This window comes from Canis aureus, chromosome 10 (assembly GCF_053574225.1).
Source record: "Canis aureus isolate CA01 chromosome 10, VMU_Caureus_v.1.0, whole genome shotgun sequence".
NCBI classification, from domain to species: domain Eukaryota; kingdom Metazoa; phylum Chordata; class Mammalia; order Carnivora; family Canidae; genus Canis; species Canis aureus.
Genome location: NC_135620.1, coordinates 13,665,168 through 13,683,834, shown reverse-complemented (window position 1 = coordinate 13,683,834; position 18,667 = coordinate 13,665,168). Strand labels below are relative to the sequence as shown.

The 18,667-nt window shown below is 39.2% G+C and overlaps 1 protein-coding gene across 15 annotated transcripts in view; it reads right to left on the bottom strand.

Moving 5' to 3' along the window:
• The window catches only part of SNCAIP (synuclein alpha interacting protein), a 148,771-nt gene that overhangs the window by 103,570 nt on the left and 26,534 nt on the right, over positions 1-18,667 (bottom strand). The window contains exon 3 of one of the 15 annotated variants that reach the window (XM_077911406.1): positions 17,754-17,881. The exons of 13 other annotated variants lie outside the window; for them this stretch is intronic. The gene's annotated coding sequence lies outside the window, so the exon portion shown is untranslated. One more of the 15 variants, XM_077911407.1, reaches the window with a different exon arrangement.

The following is an 18,667-nucleotide window of genomic DNA, read 5'->3' as shown; positions in this document are numbered from 1 at the left end:
ACCTAGTCAAGCCAGAAAAGCCTGTATCAGGAATGTGAGGAAGTCTCTGTGTGTGTCTGTATACGTGAATAACATTTTAAGTAAAATATGTCCAATGACTTCAGGCTGATCCAAAAGAACTTCTTGAACGTTAGGCATATAAACTATGTAATGACCTTTTAAAAAGGAAGCCAACTTGTACAACATTCTCCTGTTGCCAAAATACACTTTGGCATAGTACTAAATACAATCTCTATATATTCAAACATGCATAAATGCTACCTACCTTCAAAAGCAGTTATCCGAAACCATAATCAAATGCTATTTAGTAGTAGAGCTGAGGTAGAGACCACGGAAATCTCTTATTACATGTGTTCTTCTCAAGTCTTTACAACTGACATGGCCATTGGTGTATTATGCACAGAAAAGCCCTGGAGGGGCTTCATAGATACGGTGATGTCACCACATGCACATTTAGCTTACATGTAACTCCACAGAGAAAAGAGAGAAGAAAGCAAAGCAACTGACCTAGTGTAGGAAATTCCACTCTCTGTTCACTTCCATGAGTCTAGGCCTGATAATGAACAAGGGATTCAAGACAGGAAATCAGCTGTCCCACCCATTGACTGGGTTCTCATGTATTTCATGGTGTAGGGATCTTACCAAGCCAGGTGCCTCTCTAGGGTTACTTTTCCTAGAGTGTGGTCATACCTCGTCTGACACTCAAACAAAGCTCTGGGCTTCTGGGAAGGTGGATTTCATGGGCAATTTAACAGGCATTCAAGGGTCATTTTGACTAGACATAATTTTGGCCTCATGCACTGGGTATATAACCCAATCAGTCTATAGAAAGGTGGGGGGGGGGGGAGTTCACTGTATACTATTATTGGCACAGAGTTGCTTCAACTTTCCTCAGAAGGAAGATCATGAAGAATCTCCTATTACTGCCTCGCAATTTGAAACAACTTGGAAATCAAGCTCTGTAGAGAATTTTTGGAGGAAGTTACCTTCTATGTGAAGAACAATAACACAAATAAGAGAATATAGATATCTTACCTATTAAATGTATGGCCTCTAAAACATAGTTTTAAATCTAAATTGAATTTGTTGGGTGTTTATTTTAATAACCTGTGGAGAATTAACAGGATAGTCTTTGCGTGGAATTTGCTTACCTTTCTAGAAATGTCGATGGTATGAGGCTAAACTTGTGAACAAAGAACACATGCACCCCCTCACACACAAACTTTCATTCTACCAAAGATTATATGATCTCAAAACCTAAACATTCTTTTGGAACATAAAACCAGAATTTATATCCTGGCACTTGAAGATTTGGGAGTGATGCCTAGAAAAACAAACATGTTTTCTTTAATTAGTCCTAAAGGAAAAGAAATACAACTGGAAATTAATATTGTTGGTTTAAAACGGCAATAGAAAACACGGCTCATAAATTGAAGGAAATATGAATTTGTCCTAGGCTTTAATCTGAATAAAAAAGTATAAAAATAACTAAAAGGCCAGTTGATCTGCTTTAAAAGGGATGTTTCATTTACTGTTTTTGATTAGTTTGTGTTTTTGCTCATGTTTAAAATCCTACTAGGCTGATCATTGAAAATATCATATAACCCGAGTCACATAATATTAACATGATTACTTCACTATATATCTGCTCCAAGACAATCAGCTCAGTCAGGGCAACTTTCCCTTCAATTGCCTTTGCTGAAAAGTTGCATCAACATCCCAGACCAGTTAATTCTTTCCAAGGGCTTTCAGCCTCATTGACATGCAGATGAGAGCCTGCTCAAATGACAAGCCTGGAAGCCAAGTGATGGGAGTGAGTTTACCCATCCAGAAATGATGGGGATGACTCCAGCCCCAAGCCCAGAGGCCTGGGCAAGAGTTCCCTCTCCTCTCAGCACAGCCTCAGTACATGACCAGTGTCTCTTGTTAAGAGCGGACGACCCTTGATTCTCAAAACATTCTTTCTTGAACACAGGGAAACATGCAACAAGTAGAAGTGGGAATGAAATTCTAGTCTGAGCCTTAAGAAATGAAATATCTAGTTTTCTGAAATAGGAAAATTAACGTGAATCAAGGAAGTACAAACTCAAATGTCTACTTGGGTGGGCCAAGCCATGCAATGGAGTCAAGCTGGAAAACCTGAATTCTGAACTCTGCGAGGACAGAGTCTGGCTGCATCAGTCTGCTTCCCAACTATATCTCTGCATCTCGGCCCCTATCTGGGACATAGTACATGTTCTGTATGTGTAGCATGAATTAATAAATGTTGTCAGCAAGTAGCTGAGTAATCTGGTCAGTGTAGTAGGGTCTCTAGGGGAACTCAAATGGGCTAGGTAGGTTGCACCAGACACCCATTTAAACCACTCCCCACCCCATACTGTCTATGCTTTATACATTTCTCTTCCCAAGCCTCTGGATTATATCTCATGATTGTTACCATTATTTTAAGCTTTTGGTTGTAAAGTACACAAATCCTAATTATAAGTTAATGAATCTTCACAAACTGAAGCTCTCTTCTTGTCCCAGTACAGTTATTGTCCCCTCCCTGACCCTAGGCAACCACTCTCCAGAATTCCAACATCATCAGGTGAGTAGCCTTGTTAACGTGACATAGTGGAACCACACAGTATTCTGGCTTTTTTCGCTCAACATAATGTTTGGAAAACTCATCCACGCTGTCGTATGTAACTGTTCACTCCTTCCAGCTTTAAAATTCCACTGATGCTAATTACTAACCCAAGAGACAAGAACAATAACTTCTGAAAACATCTAGGGCAATACAACTGATCACAAAAAAAAGAGCTAAAAGCAGAGCCCACACTATACCTCCTTGTTCACGTGTATTAAAGGAGTTCCCGTGGACGTGGGCTTCTGTATCCACTAAAAATGAGTAACTGGAATCGGCTGATGATGCCAGAACCATCCACGATAAAGTTCCCAACAGCCTACAATTCTAATAGATTGCTCAGCTAGAGCCACAGCATATCAGCTATAGTTAACCAAATATTTATTCGTAAAGTGGGGCAATTTTGAGTAGTCTGTAACTCATTTGAACAAAGATAAGGAAAGGAAATATTTGTTGGAAGGATGGACTAATAGCTTCTTTTCAAGGAACCCAAAACTGTCTTAGGTTCTGTCATCTGCCCACAGTGATTTTTCTTCTTGTCCTACACCTGTGAAGATTAAAAAGCTTGATTTTTTTCCCACAAGGTTCAGAGTAGACAAGAGAAAGCTGTGTGGAAAGAGGAAGGAACAGGCAAAACACAGAGAATTTATGAGGCAGGGGAAGTATCCTGTGTGATACTATGAGAGTGGAGACATGTCATTATATACTTGTCCAAACCCATAAACTGTACAACACCAAGAGTGAAGCCTAATGTAAACTATGGACTTTAAATAACAATGATATGCACACATGGGGTGACCAATTGTGCCAAATGAAGCATTCTGGTGGGGGATGCTGATCATGGGAGACCCCATGCATTTTGGGGTCAAAACAAGTATTTGGGAAATCTTTGCGCCCTCCTCTCAATTTTGCTATGAATCTAAAACTGTTCTAAAAAATAATGTCTAGGGCAGTCTGGGTGGCTCAGCAGTTTAGCGCCACCTTCAGCCCAGGGCCTGATCCTGGAGACCCGGAATCGAGTCCCACGTCGGGCTCCCTGCATGGAGCCTCTCCCTCTGCCTGTGTCTCTGCCTCTCTCTCTCTCTCTCTCTCTCTCTCATGAATAAATAAATAAATAAAATTTTAAAAAATGTCTATTGGGGGCACCTGGGTGGCTCAGTGGTTCACTGTCTGTGTTTGGCTCAGGGCGTGACCCCAGGGTCCCAGGATTGCGTCCCACTTGGGGCTCCTTGCAGGGAGCCCACTTCTTTGCCTATGTCTCTGCCTCTCTCCGCATCTCTCATGAATAAATAAATAAAATCTTAAAAAAATGTCTATTAAAATATGGGAAGTGGGGGAATTGACAAATATCCAGGAACTTCCCATGAGAGCATAAAAATCAGAAATATTTATATTAAAAACAACTTATTTGTAGTTATAACATAGAGAAGGCTAAGACGCTATGCTTATTACACAGCTCTTTTTCTTTTTAAGACTTTATTTATTTGTTCATGAGAGACACACAGAGAGAGGCAGAGACATAGGCAGAGGGAAAAGCAGGCTCCTTGCAGGCAGTCCCATGTGGGTCTCGATCCCTGGACCCGGGATCACACCCTGAGAGGAAGGCAGACACTCAACCCTGAGCCACCCAGGCGTCCCTACACAGCTCTTCCCATGAACTTTTACAATAGTAACATTTCAAACAAAACTAATTAGTTCTTTGTTTTTTAAGATTTTATTTATTTATTCATTCATGAGACACACACACACACAGAGAGAGAGAGAGAGAGAGGCAGAGACACAGGCAGAGGGAGAAGCAGGCTCTATGCAGGGAGCCTGAAGTGGGACTGGATCCGGGGTCTCCAGGATCAGGCCCTGGGCTGAAGCCTGCGCTAAACCGCTGAGCCACCCGGCGCTGCCCAAACTAATTATTTCTAGTACTTCTCTTTCATAAGATGAAAGTATGTATCTTTGCCATATTTCCCATGACTATGAAATCTCAAAAGTTGTTTTAGGCGTAAAAGATATCCTGCCAATTTATTTTTCTGTATTTAAAATCTGAACTGGGGAGCAAAATTCAAAAAGTTCTCAAAGGAAATGTATACATTTCATTAAGATAGGATCAGGGGTGACTTTCAAATAATATTTGGTTCCTTAAGCTAAGTAACAAGAAACATTCAAAAATAATCAAACATTGATAAATAAGAAACTTAGCTCTTTCAAAAGTGAGAAACGTAATGTCCTTTACCTTCCTTAAATGATCAGATATAATATGATCAAAATAAAGTACTTCTTAGACAAAAAAATTTTGATATATGGCACAATCACAAAGAAAGTGAAGAATGATCTTTGATTTTGAAAACGAGAACATTAATTAGCAAACCAAAGAAACCAAGACATCAAAATTGAGCAAACTTATCTAAAGTTTTAACAAATCTCTGAAGCTTTGTTTTTAGACTTATAAACCAGGATGAAGAAGAGGACGACGACGACGAGGAGAGGAGGAGGAGGACGATGAGGAGGAAGACAAGGAGGAGGAAGAAGAAAATAAAAAATAAAAAATAAATAAACCAAGGAAAACAATATTTACTTTCCAAGTTTTGGCTTTCATTAGAGTAGGATACCATAAGGTTAAATATTAAACCAATAACATATACTGTTTATATTCATATATAATGCATTAATGTCAATAACTAAATGTATTTTGTAAAAGCTATCTGAAATTTTAAAGAGGTTAAAAGCATTTTTTAAAAGTACTCCAACAACCTTTTTTGTGGTAATTATTTTTCTACCTCCATAGAGAACTATGAAGGAAGGTTTCTACTGTTTATTATACAACAGAATCTTGCAAATCAAAAAATTGCTGGAATCCCTCATTTGTAATTTGTCCTTCAGGAAGAGAAGTAGAAAACTCAGTAATCAGAGAAGACAACTTAGCCAAAAAAGTAGATTATAACCCTATTAAAAATAAAAACCTTAATATCTTAAAAGAAACCATTAAATCTTGGCCTTTTTTAAAAAGAAGGCTTAATATAAACATATAGTTTTAAAAAAAAAACCCTAGAAACCTTGTGAAGATCTTTGAGATTTTTCTACAGGCAGTGGTGTAATCTTCGATAAAAAGGTAGAAGGGATATACAAGGAATTCACTTTTCTGGAAGGGTTTGGGTGAAATCTGATAAGAGGAACAGAAACGAGATAGTAAGTGACTTTCACAGAAAACAAAATGTACTAATTTAATATATTTCTAAAAACATCAGTAACAAACAATGAGCATCCAAGATTTTGAAAATTGCACTTTGCCAATCATTTGTAGATCTCGTTGCTTCCAACAGAGCCATTAGATGAATCAGATGTGGCCTGCCTCTGAGAAGGTATCAGTAGGTGAGATCACAGTGTCTTGCTTTTTGGGAAACAAGAGGTCATCATCACTGACAGACCCTTCTTTCTGAGCAAGGCAATCATCTGGTCTTCTGGTACGCAGCCAACATACTGTATACAAACTCTTTTGGTTCAAACTACAGTTGGCCAAGTTTGCTAAGCAGCCAGCTTTTCTCGATGAGGTCAGTACAAACATCCCAGTTACAGCTGGGTCCAAACAGACAGAAGATGTTGCACACTGCCCTTTGTTCAGGCCTGTCTGGGTCCTAATGACATTAAGTGCAAAACATAAAAAGCTGCTCACTGGTTATGTTAAGAGCAAAACCACTACAGAAGAAATAAGATGTCTTTAATTGGTTCACATTCTAAACTAACCCTCTGGAATCAAAAAGTCCATCTCTTAGTGCAGGAAAAGAAGACATAAAATGAGTGGAGAAGATATCACAAAACAGAATTTAGACAGGCTAACAAAACATGAAGAAGGGTAACACTTTGCATCCCAGAAAACACCCAAGTAAATATGCTGAATTGGTAGAAAAATGTTGGCACGATAGCACAGATAGAGTAAAATAAGATCTGGGTTACTGTAATTGATGCACTAGACCCATAGTTAATGTGTCTAACAAGGCTCTTCAGGATTAAAGAAAGTAAACCGCACTCAACAATATAAGCAAGAATAAATACTGAATGTCTTAGCTATTACATGGTCTTTGGTGTTCTGGCTTCTGTTAAGCCTCACGAAATCCTTTGGTACCACCCAATCTATCTCCCTACTTCACTGCAAGAGAGCTCATCTCATACTTTCCCTTCATTCCACATTCTCATCTGGGGTCCACTTTTTTGCCACAGAGAGGCTGGGACCCCGTCATACATATTTTGTGCCCTCCAGGCTTTGCGGTGCACATAAGCACAAAAAAACTAAAATAACGTGATTGTTGCCCAAAACGCATACAATTAAGATTAGTCAATGATAACCTGTGAGTCAGAATCTCAGCTGAAATACAGAAAGATAATTTATAAGACCTTCCTAGTAATCAACAATGATTCAAGCTAAACTCCAAGCTTTATAAACCCTTTGTAAGGCATTATTCTTTGGGCACGAAAGGAATGCACCAATCTAAACTATCAGAGCCAGAGTACACTGAAGGAAAGTAACGGTATTAAAAATTTTTGCCAGCCCAATTTTTAAAAAAATCCATCAGTTGAAACTGAATTAAAAAAGAAATTATCTTCTGTGTTTGATGGGAACTTACACAATTACCTGTTACATCTCCTTCCTCTAAAACATATAAATCAGCAAACGTATTTATGTATTTACAAGTCTTTCAGCTGAGATAGACCCCTGAATTCAGACAGTGCCATTCTTAATTTGCTCTGAATGCAGAAATACAACATAAGAAAACACAACTTGACACTTAGATGACACTTAGAGTCCTCTTCTATTACAGTTGAATGCAACTTTGAGATTCTCCCTGCCATTACATTATTTTCTGTCTTTCCCTAATGAAGAACTTACTGTCTCTCTAGTGTGAGCAAATTGTAAAATCCACGTGGGGAAGAATACAAGGCAGCTGATCTTTCTAGAGAACATTCAGCTGATGGGGGTGGAAAGGGCTCTGGAAGTTGGGAGGTGTGCTCCAGGCTGGCCAGGAGGGCTGTGATAGGCAGATGTGCAAGACAGTCAAGGGCAGGGAAGAGTTCCATCAAAAGCATTATGGCTAGATGAAGCACCACCGATTTAGGAAACAGAGAGTACACTTGTGTGTCTGGGTTGCATGATGGGATGGCAGAGGAGAGGGGATGAGAAGGGTGAGGCGTGAGGAGTCTGCAGGGGTCCTCAATGTCTCAGAAAACACCAGTAGGACAGAATACTTTCTCTAGAGAGAGCAAACACAAGGCAGAAGACAAACTAAAGAAACAGCTTTCAAAATACAGAAATGAGTTCCCCTCCACTAAGAATATTCCTCCTTCTTGTCAAGAAAAAGATGTAGTACGCTCTCATTACTTTTTCAAATTTGACCAGTCGTCTAAATAGGAGGGAAAACCTTAGAAGTTTTCAACGTAATAAAAACAAGGTAGGAAGGGGAGAAAAATCATATCCTACCTTTTCTTTGGTTGTAAAGCTAACTGCTGGAAGCTGTAACACCTTTGCGGTGTACTATCTATCAGTGGTACTCTCTGGAATCACAGGGGAAATTTTCGAAAGAGTTACCTCAAGCACCACCCCGCAGAGGTTCTTATTTAAATGTTCTGGGAGCACAGCCAGGCCATTAGTATTTTTAAAAGACTCCTCAAGTATTTTTAAAGTGTGGCCAGAGTTGAGAACCAGTGTGCTAAATTAATATTCTGAGAAGAGACAAAGAAATAATTAGGGTTTTAAAGGCAAGGTTCAAATAAGGCACATTCTACTCATAATTACTGGTGATAGAGAACTCAGCGTGGTGGCTTTATGCAGGAGGTTTTCATCATTAAAAGAAAATTGGTAACAGGAAACGGCCAATCCACTTTTTCAGAGAAAGAGTGAAAAAAATCATGCGGGGTTATTATCTTAAAGAAATTCACCAAAAAATTATATCATAAGGAATTAAGTTTAATCTGTTACTGTGGCTATGAACTGGAGTAAAGATTGAATCAAGAGTTGGTTTTACAGGGACACCTGGGTGGCTCAGTGGTTGAGCGTCTGCCTTTGGCTCAGGTCATGATCCTGCAGTCCTGGGATCAAGTCCCACATCAAGTTCCCTCTGGGGAGCCTACTTCTCCCTCTGCCTCTGTCTCTCTCTGTGTCTCTCTCATGAATAAATAAATAAAATTTTTTATAAGTTGATTTTCAGGATAAAATTTTTTTTTAAAGTAGGATCCATGCCCAGCACAGGGCCCAATGTGGGGCTTGAACTCACAACCCTGAGATCAAGACCTGAGCTGAGATCAAAAGTCGGATCCCCAACTGACTGAGCCAGCCAGACGCCTCTAAAACTTTTCTTTTCTGACAAAATTATGCAACAATTCTGCCTAAACTGGAATCGTGTGCAAAGAATTGTCAAAAAGTCATTAATTTTCCCAAGAGTTTATCCCCTTGATTCCGAAATAACTCTCATATGAAACATCTAACTTCGGTACTCATCCATTTTAGTTCTCTCATTTTAAACCGTTCATTGGTATAACTCTGACGGGTCCTCATTTATCAATGGATTTATGTCGACTGATATCCTCATGCTGTTTTCCAACATCAATTTTTCTGAATTAAAGACTATGTGCAGGGGTGCCTGGCTGACTCGGTCGGTAGAGTGTGTGATTTCTGATCTCAGGATTTTAAGTTTGAGGCTCACGATGGCTGTAGATACTACTTAACAAAATAAAGCCTTTACCAAAAAAAATAAGTAATATTTGCGGATCACTGTGCTTTGTTATAGGGATTCTATGTGCACCATATTTTTAGCATTGCAGTTTTGCAGTAAATTGTTATAAGCATCTTATAATAAGCCAAAAACTGATTAAAAGAGACATTAACTTGACAGAGTTCTTGAAGGCTATTTTTATAATTAGTGGTTGCTTCAGTGAATATGTCCCTCTTATGACAGCTCACCTTGTAACTGAACTTGAGGACTCAGACACTAGGGCTTATCATACCACATATTTGAGAACATCAGTGTAACAAACCACCAGAATCCCCTAGACAGTAATGTCCCAAAAAGTGAAAGCCAGGTTTATACATCTTTCTTTTAACGAACAAAGATATCTTAATATTAATGAATAAACGTTGTAAACAGTGGTTTCTATGTTTCACACTTCTTTAAGCAACATATTAAATACATGGAAATCTAAAAATTTTCAATTGTCTCCCAACTACTGAAATATTTTGAATGACAGGTGTTATGTCCCTTGGAATTTGATATTAGGGAGGGAATCCCAGAAACTTAACAAAATGTACATAAAATCAATGAATAATGCTTATTGAAATTCACTTTTAACTTAAGAAGCAAAAACAAAAGATAATTTGGTTTGCTCATTACATGCTTGGTAATATTGAATATTCAAAGGCTGGGGGAAAAGGGAGAATTAGGAAGAGAAATACTTTTACTTTTTGTATAAAAAATGGTATTGGGGAAAAATTAGGACGGAGGTTTCCCAAATTCAACTCTTCTCTCCCTTAAAGAACTTCATAGTTCTATTTCAGGCAGAAAAAAGCAGAAGATACTTTTTCTTTTCACAATATTCTACAACTAAGACACAAACAGAACTGTCTGAATATGGTGCTCATGATTCCAAGGTGTCACTGTGAATGCATTAGTTTAGTTAGAAAGGTAATGCATGTCTAGAAACTGAGAGCTTATTTAGAAGGGAGACAAAGGAAAATTAATATTAAATTCTTTCCCCAAATTGAGGGTATCTACACATCTGTGATAGTATCAAGGATTTCCCAATTACCTACTGAAATGAAACATACTCTTATGTGGCATGTTTCTGATTTCAGCGTGCTCTACACATATGCACACGCACAGACACACACACACACACTACTGTTATCTTTGCAGTCTGGCCTTGAGCACAGGAGCCTGTCAAGACACAAAAAAGAAATCATTCCCTCAAGCACTCCTACAACCAGGCAAAGAAAGCAGGGCTGGTAAACAGATGTTCTTTGCGGTAAAGATGCTATGACTGCCACTTTATCCTAGCAAGCTTTAAAAAGCATTGCTCACACAGGCCTTCCAGAAAGCTGTAATTTATTATGGATGACAAAGAATTCATAGTCTATCTTTTCAAATAATTTGTGGGGAAAATGAAGAAAGTTAAATAACATCGGCTTCTTGAAGGTTCTTGAAGTACTTTTTTTCCCCTCTTTAGCTGAATTAAAATGTTATCTCCAATCTAATGATAAAAATTAGCTTGCTCACATCTGGGAATCATTCCTGGAAAGCTTGCCTCAAACTCTGTTCTAATTATTTGGTAATGTAGTTAATGTGATTGAAAAAACCCTACACAATCCATTGACAAGTGCTTTCATTAGAACCATAATTATATCCGTATCATTAGTTTCGCTTACAACCCCACAGTTCAAATATCTAGGTAGTCAATAAAATGATTACTTTCTATGTGGCTACTAAAAGGTTTTAAAATTTACTTCTTAGCTTTATACTAGTATGAACCAGACATGTTGGAAGGCCTGAAAATAGGCCATAGCAACCCTACTTTCACTTGCCCAAATTCCAACAAGTTTTTAAGAAAGAATGCAAGAGTCCTATTATTCAATGGCAAGAAGGAAGACATGTATTTAAGTGGCCACTGCTTTAGCTGTCTAGGGCATCTTTAACAATTTTACAGCTCTTACACTGTTTTAGTCAAAGAATCTATGCTGTACAGGAGACAGGATATAGTTGCGAATTATTGGTCAAATTGCCTTCGACTACAACAGAAAGAAAGGAGGAAGTTTTTTCCAGTTTTGGAAAAATCATCAGCTATTTGAGACAAGGTCTCTTCCTCATCTCTAACACTGGAATCCCACTTTTAACCTCATTTAGTGATGTTAATGTACTTAGAAAATAAAAAGCCACACAGACCTAATCGTGGGATAAATGAAATGCATTTTTGAGTTTAAAAAAAGTCTCTGAGAGGTTGGATTCTAAAGACCTACAAAAATGCTACTAGTGAAACCATACAGTATAATTTTATTGGGTATTCGAAAGTCACAGGAGCATGATTTTCTTGAATTTCTACCACTTCCAGAAAGGTCCTTGGCGATGGGCTGCCCTGGACGGACTCCAGGAAGAAAATAATTAGGAGGCATGCTTTCCTGGAGGGCAGGGTCAGATCATATCCATCTCTGTATCTCCCATATCACCTATTATGATGTTTTGCACCGAAGAGAAACTTAGCACATCTGGTGAGTGCACAGACCCCTAAACTGTTCTGCTATCAGTCAGAATTTAAGGGAACGGCAGCTCTCTTTTCTTTGTTCCCTACCACCTCCACTCGTCTTATTATCATTATCAAACTCTACCAAAAATCCTGACTCCAGGGGTTGAGCGAAGTTATATCCACAAGGGATAAGACAGGATCACATTATACCATTAAGTAGAGGATGATGGGAATAACACTGGGCAGAGATCGTGAGGCGTCAGGTGTGACGGATCTGCCAGTAACACGCTGTGTGAGACACGGTGGGTCAACCTCCCTCCAAGTCTCAGCAAATAAAGGAAATGGCCAACAAACAGGTGCCCAAGCCACAGCCCTGGGGCCATCCTCTTGGACTCTTCAGGACTTCATATCTATCTCAGGAAGCAGATACGGAGAAAGGAAAACAAAACAAATCCAGGATTCTTAATAATTCTATCATCCTTTGTTTAAAAGCGAGAAATATGACCTTCTTTGAAAGAACTAAAGAGGCATAATTACAAAACACCCCAGGGCATTCTGATCAACAACAGCTTTGATAAAAACACTTTTGGAAAGATAAATGATCAAAGCCCCTTTGTGGATGATCTGGTGAATTCTGGGATCTGCCCAGAGCCGGGGTGGTCATTCTTGTTATATAAAATTTCAATGGTGTTCAGGGCACAGCCTGAATGGGCTGCTTTCTTCACCTTGCCAGGATACATGTCCATAATTTTCACTACTAAAACACATTTGGTCAAGTGTGTATCTTTACTCTTTGCTAACCTTAGAGCATTTTAGCCCATTCATCTTGGGGCCTTATAGCTAAGCCCAGGATTTTGTGTTCCATCTTTATGATGAAATGCAGATTTCCTATTAAAAGCAACTATTTTAATTCAAAAGGAAGGCTGAGTGTAACAGTACTTAAAAATAGCTGCAGTTGCTTACACTTAGGGAGCTGAAAAAGTAAAGTATGAAATGAGAAGAGTTTTGAAAAAAAAGAATGAAAATTTTAAACTCTCAGTGGAGAAATTATTTGCTTTCTATTCCAAACATGGGTTGTTGAGTTCAGTGACGACAAAACAGGCGTTCAAAGGAATATTGTACTTGTCTTTTTACTCCTTCCAGGGAAACTACCTAACTGCCTTTTCCTTACTGATATATTTTCATAGACTGTGTAAGAAATGTCGGGATTTTCCTAGTGTCTTCCCACTTCATGCATCATCTGGGCTTTCCTTCATTCCCTTACAGCTCTTTCTTTTATCTGAAGCCATTGTTTTCTTGATGTGAAAAATAGACTCTAGTGTAACTAATGACATCAAATGAAGTAAAAAAAAAACCAAAAAACAAAAAACCTAAGTCTCAATTGTAGAATAATTAATTATAAAACCAAAAACCATTAGGTAGAACTGTCATACCTGAAGCCATGCTTCCTCATTAAAAATTCTCTCAATTTATTTCAAGCTGTATCTGTGCTCTTTAATATTCTGACTCTACCTTTTGCAGCAAGCGTCTCTAAATAATCAACTCATTTATCCAGTAATTATTCATGGATTGCAAATTAGGTGCAGTTACAGTACTGAATGTAACACAAATTTCCTGCTCTCTTGTAGCTTGCATTTTGATGGGGGAAAAACGTAACAGAGCATTAAATATGGAACTTTGGATTGGGGAGGAAGCTAGAAAGATGAGTAGAGCGGGGTGAGGGTGATGGTCATCAGAGTTGTACTTCACAACAGAGTGGTTATGGAAGGCTTGGTAAGATGACAGCTGGGCAGAGATGTCTGATAAGACAAAACAATTCCATTTGGCTTTAGATGTTATGCATGTTCTCCACCTCAGCTTGGCCATCTAAAGAGTGGATATTTCGATCCCTAACTGTGGTTTCTCATTTGGAGAACCAAAGAACTATGGTTCTCAATGTGGAGTAATATGTGGTCCTATGGGATTCTTGGTGATCTCTAAACATTTCTGACTGTCACAACTGGGAGGAAGGTGGTGCTGGGTAGAGGCCAGGGCTGCTGCCAAGTATCCTACAACACAGCAGGATAGCCACACAATAGCAAATGATCGCCCCAAGTGTCAGGAGAACTGAAATGTCAGGAGAAAGAAATCTTGCCACTGAAGACAAGGCATGCTTGGCCTCTCTGAAAGCCTCACTACACCTACCTAGGAGAAAACAAGGGCAGAGGATCCATTAAGAATATCCACACAGAGCTTATTTACATTAACAGTCTCAGTGGTCGATTAAAGCAAGATAAAATTACTAACATCTCATTACTTCAGATAAAATAACTGCTTCCACATAAAAGCCAAACTCTTGTTCTTTCAAATACCCCATAACTGAACATGGTGCAATTTCAACAGCCCCCAGTCCTAATTATTGAATTTTTAAAAACGTGTTCCTACTCTAATGATATGTTTCTAATTGAATGAAAGACCTGACAGCACTAATTGTGAGGAGGGGAGATCAAGAGGAACACAAGAAAATGACTTGTCTGGCAAGAATTTAGTTCTCTAAGTACTTTGCGCTCTACACTTAAGAAGCAAGCAGAAAATAACACTTCGTTGGCTGAGTTTGAGAGCTAAGTGCCCAAGTAGGTTTTAGCGTTAAAAATTCAGTTTTCATTGTGTTACTGGCAAATCTGGTTGGTATGAAAAACTTCTATAATTTTAACTAGCGAACATATTTGCTAACACTATTTTAAGATGCCATCTGCCCTGGCATCTCTTACCATTCAAGTGTAATCACAAGTACAAGAGGAAGAAAGAAGAGAGATTCTATTTTGTTTCTTACTTAAGGCAAATATGGAGATAGAGTTTCACATATCCATTGCAAAAAATCACTTACAAGCCATCTCTAAGAACAACGCATCTTAAACATTCTGCCACTGGAAAAAGAGCAAGGCCTGCTATCATCCTGTTGCCATGAAAACAAGTGACAGGATAAGGAGCTAACACTGTGGAAGGTATTTACGTGTCGGTGAGAGAGACAGTTGGGAGGACACAGGGCAGTGGTAAGCGCCTGGGCTCTAAAGTCAGGGCTGAGTCCACTTACCTGAGGAATAACTAAAGGCAAGTTCCATGACTTTTTATAAGTCTCAAAACTCATCCGTAAATTGGGGATAGTGGTCATCAAAGTTTCCTGTAGGACTATCATGAGGATAAATGAGAGATCATCTGAGAACACTTGAGCTTTACTGCGCACTCCATAGGCTTCAGTTATGATGAGCAGGTGCACGTGGATTGAGAGGATTGTGCCTTTTCTTTAAGTATCTAAATCCATTTCCAACAATCTGAATCATGGCCAAGAGATGCCAGATCTTACCTTGCTGGAGGCACTGGGAGCCGGCAATTGTCATCCCTGTGGACACTACATAAGGACCTAAGTACTGGGAGCAGTGAGGCCCACCAGGAGGCAACAGGGCAGTGCTGGCTCCTCCCCAAAACCACCCAGCTCAGTCTTCTCCACCCTTTGATGTAAATACTTGGGCAACCAGACAAGAGTGGATCAACCATTCAAGAGAAGAGTAGAAGAAGAGGAAAGGAAAACCCAAAAACTGCTTACTTGAGAGTGTATTAATATTGACAACCAGAGCAGTGGTGCAGAGAACATGCAGCTGGTGGGCATACACAGCTAAAATCCAAAACACCCCAAGCATCTTCATCCACAGAAGTTAGTCCCTCTCTCCGAGAGAGAAAGAAAGGTGGCTTGCAGATTGAAAGCATGTTGTATTTAAAATTGCTAGAGAAGTGGTCTTAAAGTTTATGTTATACTCCTTGAACTTTTGATTCTATGACATAATTGAGAAGTGAATTTATGAGAGACAAAGGACTTTGGAAATTCAGGATGGGGTATTGTTTACGTAAGTGCTGGCTATTCCCACTGCACCACCATGTATCTCTTCTTATCCAGCATTTCCAAGATAGTAGGGGTGGGTTTCAAGTGGTGGACCCTGTCCAAAGACAATGGTTTCCAGAGATCTCCAAGAGACAAAGGTTGTTCCTGCTCTTCTGAAGAGGTCCTGAAGGCAGCACAATTTTAAAGCGACAAGAGGCATACACAATGCTACTGTCTTCTGAATGTAAGTGCCAAGTAAATTGGGAGGGTCATTGCATTTGTTGGAGTACAGAGAGGTTAAGTAGCGTTCATCTAAAATATAAGACTGGGTTAATTTCCAAAAGGTAAAATAAAGTCCTTATATGGTTTGCCTTTTTAACATAGTAAACAGCTGACAAGTCTACCCAACTGGGAAAAGGATTATTCCTTTCAGAAAAGGTACCATAAAACCAAACAAGATGAACACCGCGAGGAATAATGTCAATTTTTCTAGTTCAGAGTGTGCACTTCAAATTCTTCCGTATTAGCTAGAAAATGCCAATCAGTAAAGTAGCCCCATTTATTTAACTGACCATAGTTCATTACCCTGACAACTAAAAACAACTAAGGTTTCACAATCTCCGGGAGGCCAGGGAAGAGACTGCTCAACCTGCAAGCTCTGTGTACTTCTCTTTCAACACTTTAAAAATGTATCCTGTCAGTTTTAAGAGAGACAAGGTGCTGATTATCCTCACTGGTTAGCCAAGACATAACGTAGAAACTTCTGGCACTAGAGATTTTAACTTTAAATATGTCCTTCCTTATGGTAAAGCAGGCTCCTGGGGTTGAAAGAGAGGGAGGAGTGGAGGGCCAAAAATGCATTAAAAGACATTTTTCTTCCGTCTTAGACCATGATCACTTGGTTCAATTTATGGATGCCTAATCTCTGTTTAAGCTTAAGTTCTAAGGTACTAAAGCTAATTTATGGAAGCTCTCATGTAAGCAGCCTGAAAATCAGCTTAATAAACAGGTATTACTCACCATCAGCAAGTGCCTAATAAATTTGTCTAGACACAGGTGACGAGGTAGTAAAATTTGCTTCAAGATTTCCGCGGCATTGTAGGATCATGCACTTCTTTGGAAGAATGAAATAGAAGTGTTCCCGTGTTTCAACAAAGGGGGTCATTGAAATTACATTTGTAAGACAAAGTAATAGTAAGTAGGGAAGATAATACGCACAATGGACAAAGTCAAATACTTTGAGGGCAGATCACCCAACATTCTGAGTTACTTTCACGAGTGCTGTAAATATTCTGAAAACTATTCCTCTGCTTCAAGATGTCGACAGTCTTCACTGGTCTGTAGCCCAGTAATTCTTACTGATGAAGGAGAGAACCAGAGTTTCCCTAATGAGGGAAGGGAGAGGCCGGTGTCTGGAAGAAATTGGAATGTTTCATCACTCCTTCTACTGATTCCCATTCTCATCCACCATGTAATTCTCACCAGGTAACTTAGCGCAAATGAGGGGGAACCATGATGGATCCCTGTATTCACATCTACAAGGAGGGAACAGCACTGCAGAGTACTATTTACATTTGGCTCTTCAGTATTTAAAATAACTCAATTGCATCTTGACCCCTCCTCATCTATCACAGGCTGGAGAAGCCCAGCAGAATTCCCATGTTCTCCAACGAACCACCAAAATGAAACTCAACACATGGAAAAAATACCTCAAGTGCAACAGGGAAAAGAATCTCCCCACAGTTTCCAATTTGAAGTAGGCTCCATACAGCATCCTTTTCTAAACTGCTTGTAAGGGCAATTTATGAGCTCCTGATGACTCTAACATATTGTGCTCTCAGGGAAAAAAAAAAAAAAAGGTAATCGTAGTTTGGCTCCTTGTTGGCATTCCATTTTTTATAGATTATTATATGGTCTTCATGCTGGGTTGAGGCTGAAATTAATATAATTAACCTCCCGCTCAGCGACACGCATCTATTTTCCATCCTCATTCATCTTTTCTCTCTGCCCCTGAAGACAGACTTGGAAAGGAAAGAAACCCATGTTCGGGGATCTCACATTCAGGGCTAGTTCCCAGACTTCTGTTCTAGAAGCCAGTATCAGTCGAACGTGAAAACAACTTGAGAAATCACCAGAGACCCTTCACAGCCGACCGGCTTGCTTTCCATAAATAGCACTTACATTTTCTGTAAAAAAAAAGAAATGTTATAAAAACATATCAAGGCTATCAGATGGACAAATGATCAGATAAAAAAAACAGGCCACAAAGGCTTGACTCAAGACAGGAAATCTCCTGCTGAGATATAAATGGCAAAAAGGAAATTTGGTATCCTATTTTGGACCAATCAATAGTAAAAGACAATATCCCAAATAAAACAGGATCCCACCCCTTCCTTCTCTATTTGGCTGAAAAGTACATATCCATGGCTTAAACAAGAAAACTGGGGAGATTTTTTTTTTAATACTTGAAGAAGAAAATTTCAGCCTATCCAAAATTGGTTTTGATTCTATTTTGAAGATTCTATGAGATCATTTTCCTACAAAAACTATAGTGGCACCCCACATATATAAAATGGAAGACAACTCAGGATTCCAGTTTTTATGACTAATGGGAGGATATGAATGCTGGAGGCCTTTGGGCCACATGTAGCTCACATACTGGGTTGATTTGGCCTACTCCAGTCTTCTAAAAATAAGGCATTTTACAAAAACAACCATATTTTTGTCTTCTCTTAAAAATCAGATGTGGAAAAATTGGCACTACCTTCCCAAGTGATCACAAACCCAGCTGCCTCCTTCACACCATACCTACACCACTCAATTGCCAGTTAACACCATTCCCCACTGTATGATATCTGAGCCCCTCTCCCTCTCCCTCTTTCTGACTCTGTACTCAGATGACTTCAGTACGCCTGCCCTAGAAGCAGAGGTGCATGGGAGTCCTGCTATCAACTCTTATGTTTAGCCGATAA